Genomic DNA, 16,800 nt, shown 5'->3' on the forward strand with positions numbered 1-16,800 from the left:
GTTAGGACTTCTGCAAAGATATCTGGGCATACAGCACTAGATATGTTAAGGCTGCTTTTGGCTCCAAAGCAGGGTCAATTTCCTGATGAATGAGGAACTAATCTCCAGCTCAACAGAGGCCTTGGCTATATACCTCAGGCTGAGATTTCCATTTGAATGAGATTACTTATCTGGGTGTTGTCTGGGAAAAGTGTGCCCCTCCCAGGGTTTGAGACTCAGGAACACTTTTCCCCCACAAGGGGACACAGGGTCCCCCCAAAAGTTAAAGGGGACACAATTTACATTATTCTCTCCTCAAGTAGTCCCCCCAAATTCATTTGGGGCAACAGGATAAAGGTCTGGTCTTCTGTAGTTGCTTCAAGCTGACAAGGGTCGTAGAGCTGTCACTATGTTCAATGGGGGTTAAAGACAGGAGGGGAAGTGTGAGATTTGAAGATAGCAGTAGCTCAGGCCAGGAAATGTGGAGTGTCCCATGATCTTCAGGCCCAAGGAGTAATTAGAAATTCTCTTGGAGCCTGGAGGAAACAAATCTCAGAGCAGATTAAAAGTGGGGTGGCATCCAGGTGGAGATGATGGCATTTGGGAATGGGGCCTTTGCCAAAAAAATGCATCAGATTCCATCTGTGAGCTGCCTTAAGGATGCTGATGGCATGTCCAACAATCCTGAATGCCCCACTGCCCATGGAGCTCCCTAGATGAAAGGCTAAGAAGGAGTTAACTACTGGTAGGGGCCATAGAATGACATCAAGAAAAGGTGGAGAGAAAATGCTAGGAACAAAGTTCTCATGGTGAGAAAGGAAGGAAGGAGATTATAGTGAAGGACATAGACATAGACAATTTTACCCTTCTTTCTCCAGTTTTTTTTTCCAGGAGTTCTATGGAAGAGGAGCTTCAGATCCTCCATGGGTTCATAGGAATATTCTGGGAAGTAAAAGCTGGGCTTTTGTTACTTTGTAAGGAGCTAGGCAGGCTTAGCTACAGAGCCTTCTCAGTCCTGCAGGGAAAAGCTTCTACCCAGTTAGTAAAGGTGTCAACAAAGACAAAAAGCAACTTGAAACCAATCTCCCCTGGATATGTGCTCCTTCTCTGAACAGACTTCAGGAGAGGGGGAAGTTTAACAGCTCCTTCAGGATTTACTTGGGCACAAACTATCTGTTTCTCCCAGCTCGTGACCGGTAAAAAGGTGTTTCACTGAAACCTCTCTGGGTCCATAGACAGCTTGTAAAGCTATAGAATTTCTCCTGCATATTTAATAATAGCCCAGGAGGTAATGCTGTCAAAAGTCCCCTTATCATATAGCCCTGTGAGCATGCAAATTATGAAAAGCATATTTGGAGTCTGTATAGATGTTCACTCTCATTCCCTTCCCCAATTCCAAAGTTCTGGTTAGGGTTAGGGTTTGGTTTTCTGGGCAGAAGTCCCAAGGGGCAGTGGCTTAGCTTCCAGGGTTTTATTGAGGGTCATCACAGAATTACCTGCCTTTCCCCATTTTCAAGAAAGCTCAACCCATCTGTAAGCCATTCACCATCTGGGTTGTCAAGGGGAATGTCCTTTAAGTCAAGTCTGCTGGAGTAGACAGAATCTAAAGCTTCCTCTCAATTATGAATAATGTCTCCTGACTGAGTGTTTTCCGGGATCAAGTGGCAGGATTAAGAGTGTGACACACCCAGATAGTCAGATCAGGAGTATCTAGTAGGAGATCCTTATGCCTCCCATTAGCAAGCCACTGATGCTCTTTGGCTTCTAAAATGCTCTGTTATCCTAGGATAAATTTTGAGGCTTGTTCTCTAAGGCACAAAAGCCATTCTAGGGAAACTTGAGTCCAGTTCCTTTGAGAAGTAGGCAGTCTGGGGCTGGGTCCAGAGCTTGAGTTGACTCCAAGAGCATGCCCTTGCCTTTCATCCACATACATAGTGAAGGCTTTTCTAAGATAGGGTCAAGGCAGAGATCAGTTTAGCCTTCAGGGTTTTAAAAGCCTTGGCTTGATCAGGTCCCTATTCATGGGAAAGATTATCAGAGCCTTGAATAGAATCAGAGAGGTTTGGCAATAATCCCAAAATTAGAAATCCAAATTCTGCAGAAACCAGCCATGCCCAAGAAAATGCATAGCTAATTTCTTTGAGGCAGAGTCTCTTTTCAATTAGAGAGTGAGAAATGGGGGTAAGATTGTGGCCCAAATATTTGACAGACTGACAGACAAAGTGGGCTTTGGTTAAGGAGACTCTGTAGCCCTTCAAAGCTAGAAAATATAGGGTTTTCGTGGCTTCATTTAGGGATTCTTTCTCTGGTGGGACTGCAGATTAAAATATCATCCAGTACTGTTAAGCAGCTCCAATTCCCTTAAGCAGCTTCCAATTCCAGTGGCTGTCTGAATATGCATGGGGTGTAAGGGGCAATGAAGCCCTGCTTTCTTTTTGAGATGTGCCATGGAACCTGTATGCCATGTCAGCTGGTAGGGTGAGCCCAGGAGGTAAAAAGGGGCTTGGCCTCTGAGGCAGGAGGTTGTGTCTGGCAGGAGTTAAGAAATTGGTATAAGTTTCTTGAGATGGCAAGGGGTGTGTTTTCTTGCTAGATCTCCTCCTGGGATGCAGCACTAACTCCAGAAGTCTCCCATCTGGGGCTCTGCCTATTCAGTTCTGAATGGGTGGGCACAGGCAATCCCGGAAGAAAGGCAGCATAGATAATCTTGAGCAGAGCTCTCTTTTTCTTGCACTCCTGCAGTCTTGCTTCCTGCTACTCCTACTGAGAGGATGACTGAAAAAAGACAGAATGATTGCACCACCTGGTCAGTCTGTGTCTGTGTGATCTAGATTGGAGCCCAAAGGCAGGTGAGCTGGCCTAGTCACAGGCCACCCATGGGTGGGCAGATAGAGTACCCTTAATGGATGTTATAAGTGGCAACCGAACAGGGACTATGTGGATAGGACCTCAAAGTATAGAAGGGAGAACTCTGCGTTAGTGAGTGAAATGTTTGGTATGGGACAAACTATAGTGAGGGTCCCAGACCAGGATGTACTAGGGAAAGAAGTTTATAGAATAGAAAAGCAAGCAGGATTGGAAATTGATTTTAAAAAGTGGGAGGTAGTAGGTAGTCAGCTGGCTTCCTATGATAAGGAAACTCCAGGAGCCATCCAGGAACAGCATCACCTCATTTATCAGGTGATTGGGGGCACTTTAAGAGGTGCAAGCTGCAATCCATTAAAACTAGATAATGAAATGCAAACAGAGAGTAATAAACAAATAATGATCACAAACCTGTACTCACCGGGATCAACTGTTCCCATAAAATGAGGCGAAAGTTGGCTATGGGAAAGAATCAAGAAGTAAACAAGAAGATGAAGGTGGATAGACAAAAGGTGGTGGATATGACAAAAAAGAAGAGGTAGTGAGGAAGAAGCAGGAAGTGGATATGATGGAACAGGAGGAGGCAGGGATAAGATGAGGAATAAAGAAGTAAACACAGAAACATATGATCTTGAGGAAAAGGATGGTGATAAGACAAGGGAGGAGAAATCAAACAGAGGGAAGGTCACCTCCATCTCCAAAGCATGGCAGCCTCCCTCATTCCCCACCCTCCCTGAGGAGATATGTCTCCCATCCATTCCCTCTTGCACCCTCTTGTGGAAACTTTGGAGATTCTGAGACAAGTTTAGGGCATATGATACAAAAAAGCTGGAAGGTATGAAAGAAATGAGGATCAAATGCAATATGATGCAGCAGTATATGCAGCTGTGTCCCAGTGTGCCCAAAGAGCATTTAGCAAAATTCAAGCTTCTGGAAAGCAGAGGCCCTCAATGACTAAAATTAAACAGGGCCCAAATGAACCTTTTCCTGATTTTGTGGCCCACCTCCAGGCGGCTGTTGAGAGGAGAGTGGGCAGAGGAGAAGTCTCCAGCTTCTTTATACAGAAATTGGCAGGGAAGACTGCTAATACTAACTGCCGGAAGGCCATTCCTACTTTAGATGGGGAGCCTGACCTGGAAGAGATAAGAAAGAGATGTGAGAATGTTGGCCCCAGTGCCTTTCAAATGGATGCCCTCGCAGCTGCTGTATCTAAAGGGGTTGCAGCAGAAGATCTGCCCTGGCAGTTTGCTGACAAACAGGGTGTATTCTGACCCCTGATGGTTGCAGGTCTTAGGTACAATCTATGGGGCAGGGATTAATTGAAGGCTTGTGGGGCCTCAGTTTATATAACCACCTCCATAGGATTTTTATTGGGTCATTGGGGTCATTAATTGGGTGTTTGGGCACCATACTCACACCATTAACATGGGAATCTAATGTTCTGGTTTGGGTATTCCAAGGGCCCCTCCCAGTGAAAAAAGCCCAAGCCTTATGTGAAATTGTGCAGCAACAGTTGAAGGTTGGGCATACAAAATCAACATCCAGTCCATGGAATAGCCCTGTATTTATCATAAAGAAAAAATCTGGGGAATTCAGAACGCTAGTGAACCTTACAGCTCTTAATGCTACTATTGAACCTATGGGAGCCCTATAGCCTGGCATGCCATCTCCTAATCTAGTACCCACTGGCTGATCAGGTACAGTATTAGTCATAGAAGATAGTTTCTTCTACATCCCTCTGGAGCCAGAGGATAAGAAAAAAATTGCTTTTGCCATTCCCTACATGAACAATGCAGGGCCTGATCTGTGCTACTGCCAATGGAAAGTTCTCCCCCAAGGGATGTGTTGTAGCCTCACCTTGTGCCAGGCTTATGAAGCACAAGTGCTAGAACCAATTAGGAAGGTGTGGCTTCAGGCCACGATAATGCATTATATGGATGATATACTGTATTCAATAAGCAGTGAAAAAGAGATCTCTGCCCTGCTGGAGACCAGAAGTGTTCTTGCTTAACATGGACTAGTGGTAGCCCCAGAAAAGATCCAACATAATTATCCCAGAATTTACCTGGGGCTCTGCATGGGGACTTTTATAGTTACTAATTAGATACCTAACCTACAATTAGACAAGATGAATACTCTGAACCTATTTCAGAAACTGGTTGGACAAATTCAATGGTTAAGGGCTCATGCCCTTTTCCTATTTCTTTAATGCAGCCTTTATATGGCATCTTGAAAAAAGAGTCTGATCTAAACTCCTCTCATAAATTAATCTCCTTTGTGAAAGATACAATTTATAAGATTATTGCTCTCGCTTCTAAATCTGGAACAGTGAGGTGGGACCCCATATGTCCCATAGAGGTGTCTTTTTGGTAGATTAAAAAAAAAAGTCCTTTCGAGATATTAAATTAAGGTAGTAAAATTTTGGAATATGTGTACACGACAAGACCACAGAAGATATTACCAAACCATATTGAAATGCTGGGAGAACTTGCCCTTGAGGCAGTAAAAAGAGTTTTTCGTCTAACAGGGAAAAGACCCTTACTGTATCTGCTCTTTAAACTGAGAGCTAGAGAAGTCGTGATGTAAACTTATTGGCCATGGACATATTGTGCTCAGTGCCCTACACTAAGTCCACATTGTACATGGTTACTCCTTCCTTTGCTGCCCTACATTATGGTACAGCCCCCTTGTAAGACAATTGTTGATAAGCCTGTGCAAGGCACAAATGTCTTTACTGACACCACTAAGAACCGCAAGGCCTCAATTTATCATGAGTGCTCAAAAGAGATTCTGGTGTTGGAGACTCCTTATGAATCTACCCAGAAAAAAGGAGTTGTAAAAGGTATCCTGAGCTCATTAACATCATATCAGATAGCTTATATGCTGTCCAAGTGCTCAGAGGCATTAAAGATTCTGTCCTACAACCTCAGAATTCTTCAATTGCTAACCTTCTTGATGAATTGCAGCTGATTTTACAGACTAGGAAACATCCCATTTACATCCTGCATATATACTCTCTCCAGTGCTGTGCAGGAGGCATATTTGCTGCCCATGAGGTGGCAATGTAAGGGTGCTTTACAATGCTCCCTTCTCACGGTCGCCACATCCCCTGAACGTGCCCATGAATTTCTCCACTTAACCTCTAATTTTCTACGTTGCCTTTATAGCCTCACCCAGGAACAAGCCAGATAGATAGTAAAACAGTATGTTCAGTGTGTTCAGTTTCTCCTTCCTCCACCTAATAAAGGAGTTAATGCCCAGGGTTTATTCCCCAATGATTTGTGGCAAATGGATATGACACATGTGGACCGTGTGTGTCTGTACTGACACCTTTTCTAGATTCCTTTGGGCCACAGTGGCTTCCTGTGAGAATACTTCTTCAGTCATTAAACATTATAGTTGCTTCTCCTCTCATGGAGTTCCTAATACCAACAACGCTCCAGCTTATACCTCTAAGCAAATGGTCACCTTCCTTGCCATGTTCACCTTAAAACATTTTACAGGGATTCCCCATAATCCACAGGTTCAGGCCCTAGTGGAACAGGCCCATCACACTCTGAAGGCCACCCTTATTAAACAGAAAGGGGGAGGAAATAGACAGAACCCCCATGGCCCACACCAGTGGATGTGGATAAGACCTTACATATTTACAAATTTTTGTGCCTGGACAAAGATACTGTCCTCTCTCCAGGAATGATACATTTGGCACAATCTTATAGAGAGGACAGAAAACTAGGCCCCATGAAAACAGGGCTTGAAGCATGGGAGAACACACAAAAGATCTTTTGAAAGGATTAGGAAAGACATTGGCAAGGTCCACCATCCTTAGTACTTTGGAGAGGGCTGTGATATTTATGTCTTACAGATCCTGATAGGGAAGGCTGCTGAATTCCAGAAAGAAGAACAAGGAAAGTTTCCCCTATTAAAACAGGATGAAGAAGAAGAGGATGACATGACCCAGGAAAATGCCAGAAACACCGCCATAACAGAGAGATGACTACCATTGTTGGACTGGTTTAGTGATTGGATCCAACATACTTCCTTTCCCATTCCCTTTTGTTGTATCCCTTGGGCTCTATGTATCCATTTTTGTATGGTTGCTTCTTTTGCTTTTGCCTACTTTGCTAGGATGCTTTATATGTATTCTTAAAAATTTCAGAGAGGTGCTTAAGAAAGAGCTTCTCATTCGTCAACATGAGAACATTTCGTCTTATTAATAAAAGAGGGGGAGATGTTAGGGACAATGAGCACTGCTCTTTCTTTGAGATGTGCCATGGACCCCATAAGCCACATTAGCTGATAAGGTGGGCCCAAGAAGTAAAAGGCCTCCGAGGCAGGAGATTGTGTTTGGCAGGAGTTAAAGAAACTGCTATAGGTTTCTTGAGATAGCGAGAAGCATGTCCTCTTGTTGAATCTCCTCCTGGGATGCAGCACTAACTCCAGAAGCCTCCCATCTGGGGCTCCGCCTACACAGTTCTGAGTGGGGTGAGTATAGGCAATCCCAGAGGAGAGGCAGCCCTGAGCAGAGCTCGATGCACTCTTTCTTGTGCTCCTACCCTCTTGCTTCCTGCTACCCCCACTGAGAGGATGACTGAATAAAGACATAATGGTTGTACCTCCTGTCAGTCTGTTTCCATGTGATCCAGGTTGGAGCCCAAAGGCAGGTAAGCTGACCTAGTTGTGGCCACCAACGGGGTGTCAGAGTAGCCTTAAGGGACATTACAGTGGCTATGTTGGAAGTCGGGGACAGAACTGTCCATGTTAATTGATGGGGAAGTTCCCCTGGCTTCGCCCATTCAGAGCAAAGAGAAACTGTGAGTCTTTATGCAGAGGTATACAGAAGAAAACATCTTTAAGGATGGAGAACCATTTTGTGTTCCCTGGGATCTGAGTAAGAATGATATAAGGATTAGGCATGATGGCAAGGATCAGAATGACTGCTTCATTAATTGCCCTAAGGTACTGCACCATGTAAAACTCTCCATTTGGTTTTCTAATAGAAAGTACTGGAGGATTGCAGGGAGACTCACAGGGAACTAGAAGCTTATACTTAAGAAAATTTTCAATCTGACCTTGCAACCCTTCCCTAGCCTCAGGTTTTATTGGGTATTGACATTTATGGTCCCTCAAATTAATTAAGCCTGGGGTGGCATGCGTAGCCCTCCCCAGAATCCCCTGATCCCAGACAAAAGAATCTATTTTCTCCCAGATTTCAGAGAGAATGTGGAAAGGTCTGGAAAGAAGCACAAAAAGGTCAGTGGGAGGTCTGAGGAAATTGGGTCCCCAGTTTCATCATTAAATCATGCCCCAATAAGAGAGCAGGACAGGAGGGAATGATAAGAAAGGAATGTGTAAACAATAGGTCACCAAACTGACAAAGCAGAGGGAAAGTCTCAAAACAGTTCTTAAATTTCCCTTCAATTCCCATTATCCTATAGGGGGAGGGTGAGTGGAACTAGAGTGCCAGAGCAAAACCGAGAGGTCCCCATATAAAACAAAATTCAAAGGCCTTACCTGCCACATTCAAAGTAACCCTGGTTTCATTGGCAGTGATGAAGGGAGGTCCCGGCTGAATCCCAGGCCCTGACACTCCTGGTCCTGAGGAGACTGGAGGACAAGACTTGAGGCAGTGGCTCTACCCCTATGTGGGCAGTCTGTCTTCCAGTGGCCCTCCTTGTTACATTCAGGGCAAGGACTGGGTTTTGTTTTTTTTTCCGAGGGCAGTTGTATGTCCAGTCTCCCTGCCCATTACACCTAAAATACAACTCCTGTGTTTTCCAGAAATAGCTGCAGGCAAGATGTGGACCTGCTCTTTATATCTAGCTCTGGCCCTATGGTCTTCCTCTTCAGCTGCAGCTCGGTCCCTGTTGTTGAAGACTCCAAAAGCTGTTTCTAACAGCTGGACCATGAGAATTTGGGAGCCCAAGGCTAACTTCTGCCGTTTCCTCCATATGTCTGGGGCAGATTGGCTAATAAAATGCATGCTGAGGACAGTGGTCCCTTCTGGATAAGTGGGGTCCAGATTTATTTCCTTAGGGCCTCTACAAGGTGGCCCTGAAAGAGGGCAGGATTTTCCTCAGCTCCTTGGGTGATCTCCCTAAGCTTGTCATAATTAACCTGCTTCTTAATTCCTCTATTCATGCCTTCAGTGAAGCAGGTTAAGAAGTGATTTCTTTTCTCTTTATCACTACTCTCTTCCTCCTAGTTCCACCTGGGGTCTGAGTCAGGCACAGCAACAGCCCTTGGGGGATATCTATCAGAAGAGAAGGATGCAGCCTGCCCAGGGTCACATGGGTAGGAAGTGTTAAGTGTCTGAGGCCAGATTTGAATTTAGGTGGTCCTGACTTCAGGGCTGGTGCTTTATTCACTGCTTCACCTAGCTGGCCCAATTTTTTATTTTTATTTTTAAACATTTACTTCAGTCTTTTAGCAACTAAATCCATAATCCAAAAGAGTTAAAGAACAAATTCTTTAATAATATTTCTAAAATAATGAATTGTGAAATTAATGTCAGGCACTTTTCTTTAATATATTACAAATCACATTAATTAGGATAACTCAACTTACAAATTTTCTGATCCAAATAATAATCATTTCATTTAAAATGAAGCCAGAACAAATTCTATCACATCTGGATGTTTTTTTCCAAATAATATCATAACCTTAATTTATAGTTTTAAGATTTAGTATTATCTTTCACAAAAGGACTATTTCAAACATTTCATATTTTTTACATAAGGGTTATTTATTCCAAAAATTTCATATTATGAGATTCACTATATTTAAGCTATAAGTGACAATCTATAAGATAAATTAATTATCACACAAGAACAGGTTGCTCATCAGATTTTTCTTAACCCTTTATATTAGACCATTCAAAACTGCCACAGGCAACAAGAGGAGCTTGGAACATGACTTTTGAAATCAGGATTTTTTTTATTAATGTTTATAATTATAACTTTTTTTTGACAGTACATAAGCATAGGTAATTTTTTTTTTTTTTTTACAACATCCCTTGTACGCCCTTCTGTTCCAAATTTTTCCCCTCCTTCCCTCCACCCTCTCCCCTAGATGGCAGGCATTCCCGTACATATTAAATATCTTCTAGTATATCCTAGGTACAATATATATGTGCAGAACTGAATTTTGTTGTTGTTGTAGTTGCAAAGGAAGAATTGTATTTGGGAGGTAAAAATAATTTGGGAAGAAGAACATAAAAAAATGCTCACAGTTTACACTCATTTCCCAGTGTTCCTTTTCTGGATGTAGCTGATTCTGTCCATTATTGATCAATTGGAATTGCATTAGCTCTTCTCTGTGTTGAAGATATCCACTTCCATCAGAATACATCCTCATACAGTATCATTGTTGAAGTGTATAATCATCTCCTAGTTCTGCTTGTTTCACTCAGTTGATGTAAGTCTCTCCAAGCCTCTCTGTATTCCTCCTGTTGGTCATTTCTTACAGAACAATAATATTCCATAACATTCATATACCATAAATTTACCCAACCATTCTCCAATTAATGGACATCCATTCATTTTCCAGTTTCTAGCTACTACAAAAAGGGCTGTCACAAACATTTTGGCACATACAGGTCTCTTTCCCTTCTTTAGTATTTCCTTGGGATATAAGCCCAGTAGTAGCACTGCTGGGTCAAAGGGTATGCACATTTTGATAACTTTTGGGGCATAATTCCAGATTGCTCTCCAGAATGGTTGGATTCTTTCACAACTCCACCAACAATGCATCAGTGTCCCAGTTTTCCCACAGTCCTTCCAACATTCATCATTATTTGTTCCTGTCATCTTAGCCAATCTGACAGGTGTGTAGTGATATCTCAGAGTTGTCTTAATTTGCATTTCTCTGATCAATAGTGATTTGGAACACTCTTTCATATGAGTGGAAATAGTTTCAATTTCATCATCTGAAAATTGTCTGTTCATATCCTTTGACCATTTATCAATTGGAGAATGGCTTGATTTCTTATAAATTTAAGTCAATTCTCTGTATATTTTGGAGATGAGGCCTTTATCAGAACCTTTACCTGTAAAAATGTTTTCCCGATTTGTTACTTCCCTTCTAATCTTGTTTGCATTAGTTTTGTTTGTGCAGAAACTTTTTAATTTGGTGTAATCAAAATTTTCTATTTTGTGATCAATAATGGTCTCTAGTTCTCCTTTGGACACAAATTTCTTCCTCTTCCACAAGTCTGAGAGGTAAACAATCCTATGTTCCTCTAATTTGTTTATGATCTCGTTCTTTATGCCTAAATCTTGGACCCATTTTGATCTTATCTTAGTATGTGGTGTTAAGTGTGGGTCAGTGCCTAGTTTCTGCCATACTAATTTCCAATTTTCCCAGCAGTTTTTGTCAAATAATGAATTCTTATCCCCAAAGTTGGGATCTTTGGGTTTGTCAAACACTAGATTGATATTTTTATTCACTATCTTGCCCTGTGAACCTAACTTATTCCATTGATCAACTAGTCTATTTCTTAACCAATACCAAATGGTTTTGGTGACTGTTGCTTTATAATATAGTTCTAGATCAGGTACAGCTAGACCACCTTCATTTAATTTTTTTTTTCATTACTTCCTTTGAAATTATCGACCTTTTGTTGTTCTTCTTTCTAGGTCATTAAAATAGTTTCTTGGGAGTCTGATTGGTATAGCACTAAATAAATAGATTAGTTTAGGGAGTATTGTCATTTTAATTATATTTGATCGGCCTATCCAAGAGCACTGAATGTCTTTCCAATTATTTAAATCTGACTTTATTTTTGTGGCAAGTGTTTCATAATTTTGCTCATATAATTCTTGATTTTCCTTTGGTAGATATATTCCCAAATATTTTATACTATCGACAGTTATTTTGAATGGAATTTCTCTTTGTATCTCTTGCTCTTGGATAGTGTTGGTAATGTATAAAAATGCTGAAGATTTATGTGCATTTATTTTGTATCCTGCAACTTTGCTAAACTTCTGAATTATTTCTGATAGCTTTTTAGCAGAGTTTTTGGGGTTCTCTAAGTATACCATCATATCATCTGCAAAGAGCGATAGTTTGATTTCCTCATTTCCTACTCTAATTCCTTGAATCTCTTTCTCGGCTCTTATTGCCGAGGCTAGCGTTTCTAGTACTATATTGAATAGTAATGGTGATGGTGGGCAACCTTGTTTCACTCCTGATCTTACAGGGAAAGGTTCCAGTTTATCGCCATTACATATGATGTTTACTGACAGTTTTAAATATATGCTCATTATTATTTTAAGGAATAGTCCATTTATTCCTATACTCTCAAGCATTTTTAGTAGGAATGGATGTTGGATTTTATCAACTGCTTTTTCTGCATCTATTGAGATGATTATATGGTTTTTATTAATTTGATTATTAATATGGCCAATTATACTAATAGTTTTCCTAATATTAAACCAGCCCTGAATTCCTGGTATAAATCCTACTTGATCATAGTGTATTGTCCTGGGGATGATTTTCTGAAGTCTTTTTGCTAATATCTTATTTAAAAAGGATTTTTTTTATAATTATAGCTTTTTATTGACAGAACATATGCATAGGTAATTTTTCAACATTGTCCCTTGCAATCACTTCTGTTCCAACTTTTTCCTCCCCTCCCATCACCCCTTCCCCTAGATGGCAGGCAATCTCATACATGTTAAACATATTTTAACATGTATATCTTAAATATAATATATGTACATCCATACAGTTCTCTTGTTGCACAAGAAAAATTGGATTCAGAAAGGTAAAAAATAGCCTGAGAAGAAAAACAAAAAGGCAAGTAGTCCACATTCATTTCTCAGTGTTCTTTCTCTATCTGTAGCTGATTCTGTCCATCATTGATCAATTGGAACTGAATTGTATCTTCTCATTGTTGAAGATATCTACTTCCATCAGAATATAATATTGTTGTTGAAGTGTATAATGATCTCCTGGTTCTGCTCATTTCACTTAGCATCAGTTCATATAAGTCTCTCCAAGCCTCTCTGTATTCATCCTTACAGAACAATAATATTCCATAACATGCACATACCACAATTTATTTAGCCATGCTCCAATTGATGGGCATCCATTCAATTTCCAGTTTCTTGACACTATAAAAAGGACTGCCACAAACATTTTTGTACATACGGGTCCCTTTCCCTTCTTTAATATCTCTTTGGAATATAAAGCAGTAATGGATCAAAGGGTATGCATAGTTTGATAACTTTTTGTTCTCCAGAATGGTTGGATCTGTTCACAATTCCATCAACAATGCACCAGTGTCCCAATTTTCCCACATCCTCTCCAACAATCATCAATATCTTTTCCTGTCATCTTAACAAATCTGACAAGTATGTAGTGGTATCTCAGAGTTGTCTTAATTTACATGAAATCAGGATCTTAAAGAAAAGGGGGAACTTTGGGTCTCCCTAAATCACTAGTTATTAATCATCATTTCTTTCAGCTTTATAAATGTCAGCTATATGTAGATATATAGATGTATGTCAGTTCTACAATGCATATAGGATTCTATAATTGCATGAATTTGGTTATTTCCTGCTTGGAATTTATCATTTTCTACTTTCCTTTCAGGAAGCCTCAAAAAATTACTCTGTGGCTTATTTTCATTCATGATTTGATTTCTACAGTTCAAGAGGTTTTCACTAATTCTCACTTGCATTATTATAAAAGCCTCCCTGCTCTTGGTCTTTCTCTTTTCCTAATCATCCACCATATAGATGCCAAAGTAATCTTCCCAAGACACATATCTGACCATTTTATTTCTACTCTGAAACATTTAGTGATGTACTGAAGGCACCAAATAATGTGCTTTGTAGGCACCACATAATGAGATTTAGGAGAGCACCAAATGTTGGAGTTCAGTTATGTGAAGAATTTTCTTTGGAAAAAGGTAAGTTTATTTGGAAGAGGTTATAGAGGAAAGGAAGGGATTCAATAGATACCAGGGTAGTAAGTATGAAATAAGAGTTGGGAGAGCACATAGTAAGAAAAGGGTTTTAATAATTAATGATGGAAAAGCCAAGTTCCCTAATGGAACTCTATTAGCTTTTAACATTGGAGCATGATCTTAGCTGGCAGCACCCTAAAAGAATTAGCTATAAGAAGAAAGACGCTATGAGGTATGGGAGAGCAATTAAGGAAAGACACCAGGAGCAGACTGACCCAAAGAGTTGCAACAAAGATGGCCTGGGCCATAGACAGATTTATAGGAGGAAATTTAACCTCATGGTCATGATTAGGATTTTTAACAGGATACAGAAAGGTGGGGCCATCCACAGGGTGGTCTCCCACAGGGAGAGACCTCCACAGAGAGTGGGACCACAAGGCTAAATTGATTCTTATCAGTGTCCTGCCCCAGAGAGCAATTTCATCAATATCTCACTTTTTCTCTGCCAACCTCACCTAAGACCTTATCTTTTCCCCATTCTTTTGATTTGTTAAAGAAAATCTTTTGAAAAGGGGGTTAGGGGGTCTCTAAACAGAAGCAGACCAATGCTCAAATTTTAGTGGCTAAATCTTGAGATATTTGTTTAGTGTCCAGAAGTTAGGAGTGAAATACAATGACCTGTGGGTAGGAGTGGTACAGAGATGAACTGAAATCAAAGTTTGGTAATACCACAGAGATACAACGTTGGTTACCAAGGCACAATAGCAGAGATCAGATAGGGTCAGTTTGAATCTTACTGAGGGCCTACTCAGATCTTGAGGAGTATTTTTCTGGGATCCATTTGCTCCAACATTGAATTTCCCTCTGTGTGGGATGGGTGCTAGATCCCCTTTCCCAAATTAACTAATCAGAGACATCTTCAGGTACAAAGAGAAAGCATTTATTTATTCCTTGAAGGGAGAGGCCCAGCACACTTGGGAAGCATCTCAGCTTCCAACATGTGCCTGACCTGACAAGTAAGAAATAGGAAAGCTGGTTAAATAGCAAAAGACCCAAGTCTTTTCATTGGATAGACTAAAGGGAAGTAACCATCATTGACCAATGGTCACCAATGTTGTCTGCTTCCTTATCTCCTAGGAGAGACCTTGCACTCAGTTGATAAAAAATAAAAAATAAAATAAAACCCAGAAAGTAACAATTAATAGGAGAGGGGGTGAGGTGTGCGCTTTAGAGATTCAGTTTTCAGAGACTTACATAGACCCCCAACTACCATAGTTTTGCTGTCTATTTCTTCTTGCATCTCTCTCAACTTCTTCTCTAGGTATTTGGGTGCTATGCCACTTGGTACATATGTTTAGTATTGATGTTGCTTCATTATCTATGATATCCTTTGGCAAGATATAGTTTCCTTCCTTATCTCTTTTAATTAGGTATATCTTTGTTTTTTACTTGATCTGAGATCAGGATTGCTATCCCTGCTTTTTTTACTTTGCCTGAAGCATAATAATAATAATAAATTCTGCTCCAGCCCTTTACCTTCATTCTGTATATATCACTCTGCTTAAAATGTTGTTGTTGTTTTTGTAAACAACAAATTGTAGGGTTCTGGCTTCTAATCCAGTCTGCGATCTGCTTCTGTTTTATGGGAGAGTTTATCCCATTCCCATTCACAGTTAAAATAACTAATTCTGTATTTCCTGCCATCTTATTTATCCCAAGTTATGCTTCTCTTTTTCCTTTCCCCTTTTCCCTCCTTCTTATAATTTTGCTTCTGACTTCCATCTCCCTCTTTAAAGCCCCTTCTCCTTTCTTACACCTTTCCCCTACTACTTCTTTTTCCCTTCTATTAGCTTTCCCCTTTCTTTTCCCCTTTCCCCTCTCACTCTGCTATAAGGTGAGACCACTTTCTCTGTGAAACCAAATATTTTCTCTTTGAGCCAAATCTGATGAGAGAAATATTCATGCAATTCTCATCCCACTCCCTTTTTTCCTTCAATTATAATAGGTCTTCTTTGCCTCTTCATGAGATGAAATTTCCCTTATTTTACCTTTTCCCTCTTTTTCCAGCACAATACGCTTTCCACCTCTAGTTTCTTTTTCATATTATCATAGTAAAATTAAATTATTCCCGCATTGTCTAAATATACCCATAATAAAAATATAGTTCTCAAGAGTTCTTTCCTTTTTACCTTTTTATGCTTCTCTTGAGTTCTGTGTTTGGAGATCAAATTTTTTGTTCAGGACTGGTCTTTTCATCAGAAAAATAAAATTCACCTGTATCACTAAATGGCCATCTACTTCCCTGAAAGATAATGCCATTTTAGCTGGATAGCTTATTCTTGGCTGTAATCTAAGTTTCTTTGCTTTTTTGGTGTATTAGATTCCAAGCCCTTAGATCCTTTAAGGTTTAAGTGGGTAATCCTGATTGTGATTCCTCAGTATTTAAATTGTTTCTTTCTGGATGTTTGCAATATTTTTTCCTTGGTCCAATAGTTCTGAAATTTAGCCATGATGTTCCTTGGCATTTTCATTTTGGGGTTTTTTTCAGGAGGTGATTGGTGAATTCTTTCAATAGCTATTTTAGGTAAAATAGCTTTTGATTCTAGGACATCAAGGCAGTTTTCCTTTATGGTTTCTTTTAAGATAATGTCTAGGTTTTTTTTTTCATCATGGCTTTCAAGAAGTCCAATAACCCTTAAATTGTCACTCCTAGATCTATCTTCCAGGTCAGTTGTTTCTCCTAGGAGGCATTTCATATTTTCTCCTTTTTTTTACCTTTTTTTTTTTTTTTTTTTTTTTTTGGTTTTGTTTGACTGATTTGTGAAGTCTTATTGAGTCATTCACTTCCATTTGTTCAATTCTAATTTTTAGTGTATTCTTTTCTTCAGTTACCTTTTTTAGCTCCTTTTGTATTTGGACAATTGGACTATTAAATGTGTTGTTTTGTTCATTGCATTTTTCCCTCTATTTTACAAATTCTGATTTTCAAAGAGTTGGTATCTTTTTTCATATCCATTTTGTAAGGCATTATATGCTTTTTCCAT

The sequence above is a fragment of the Sminthopsis crassicaudata genome, chromosome 1, assembly GCF_048593235.1.
Source record: "Sminthopsis crassicaudata isolate SCR6 chromosome 1, ASM4859323v1, whole genome shotgun sequence".
Classification (NCBI taxonomy): Eukaryota; Metazoa; Chordata; class Mammalia; order Dasyuromorphia; family Dasyuridae; genus Sminthopsis; species Sminthopsis crassicaudata.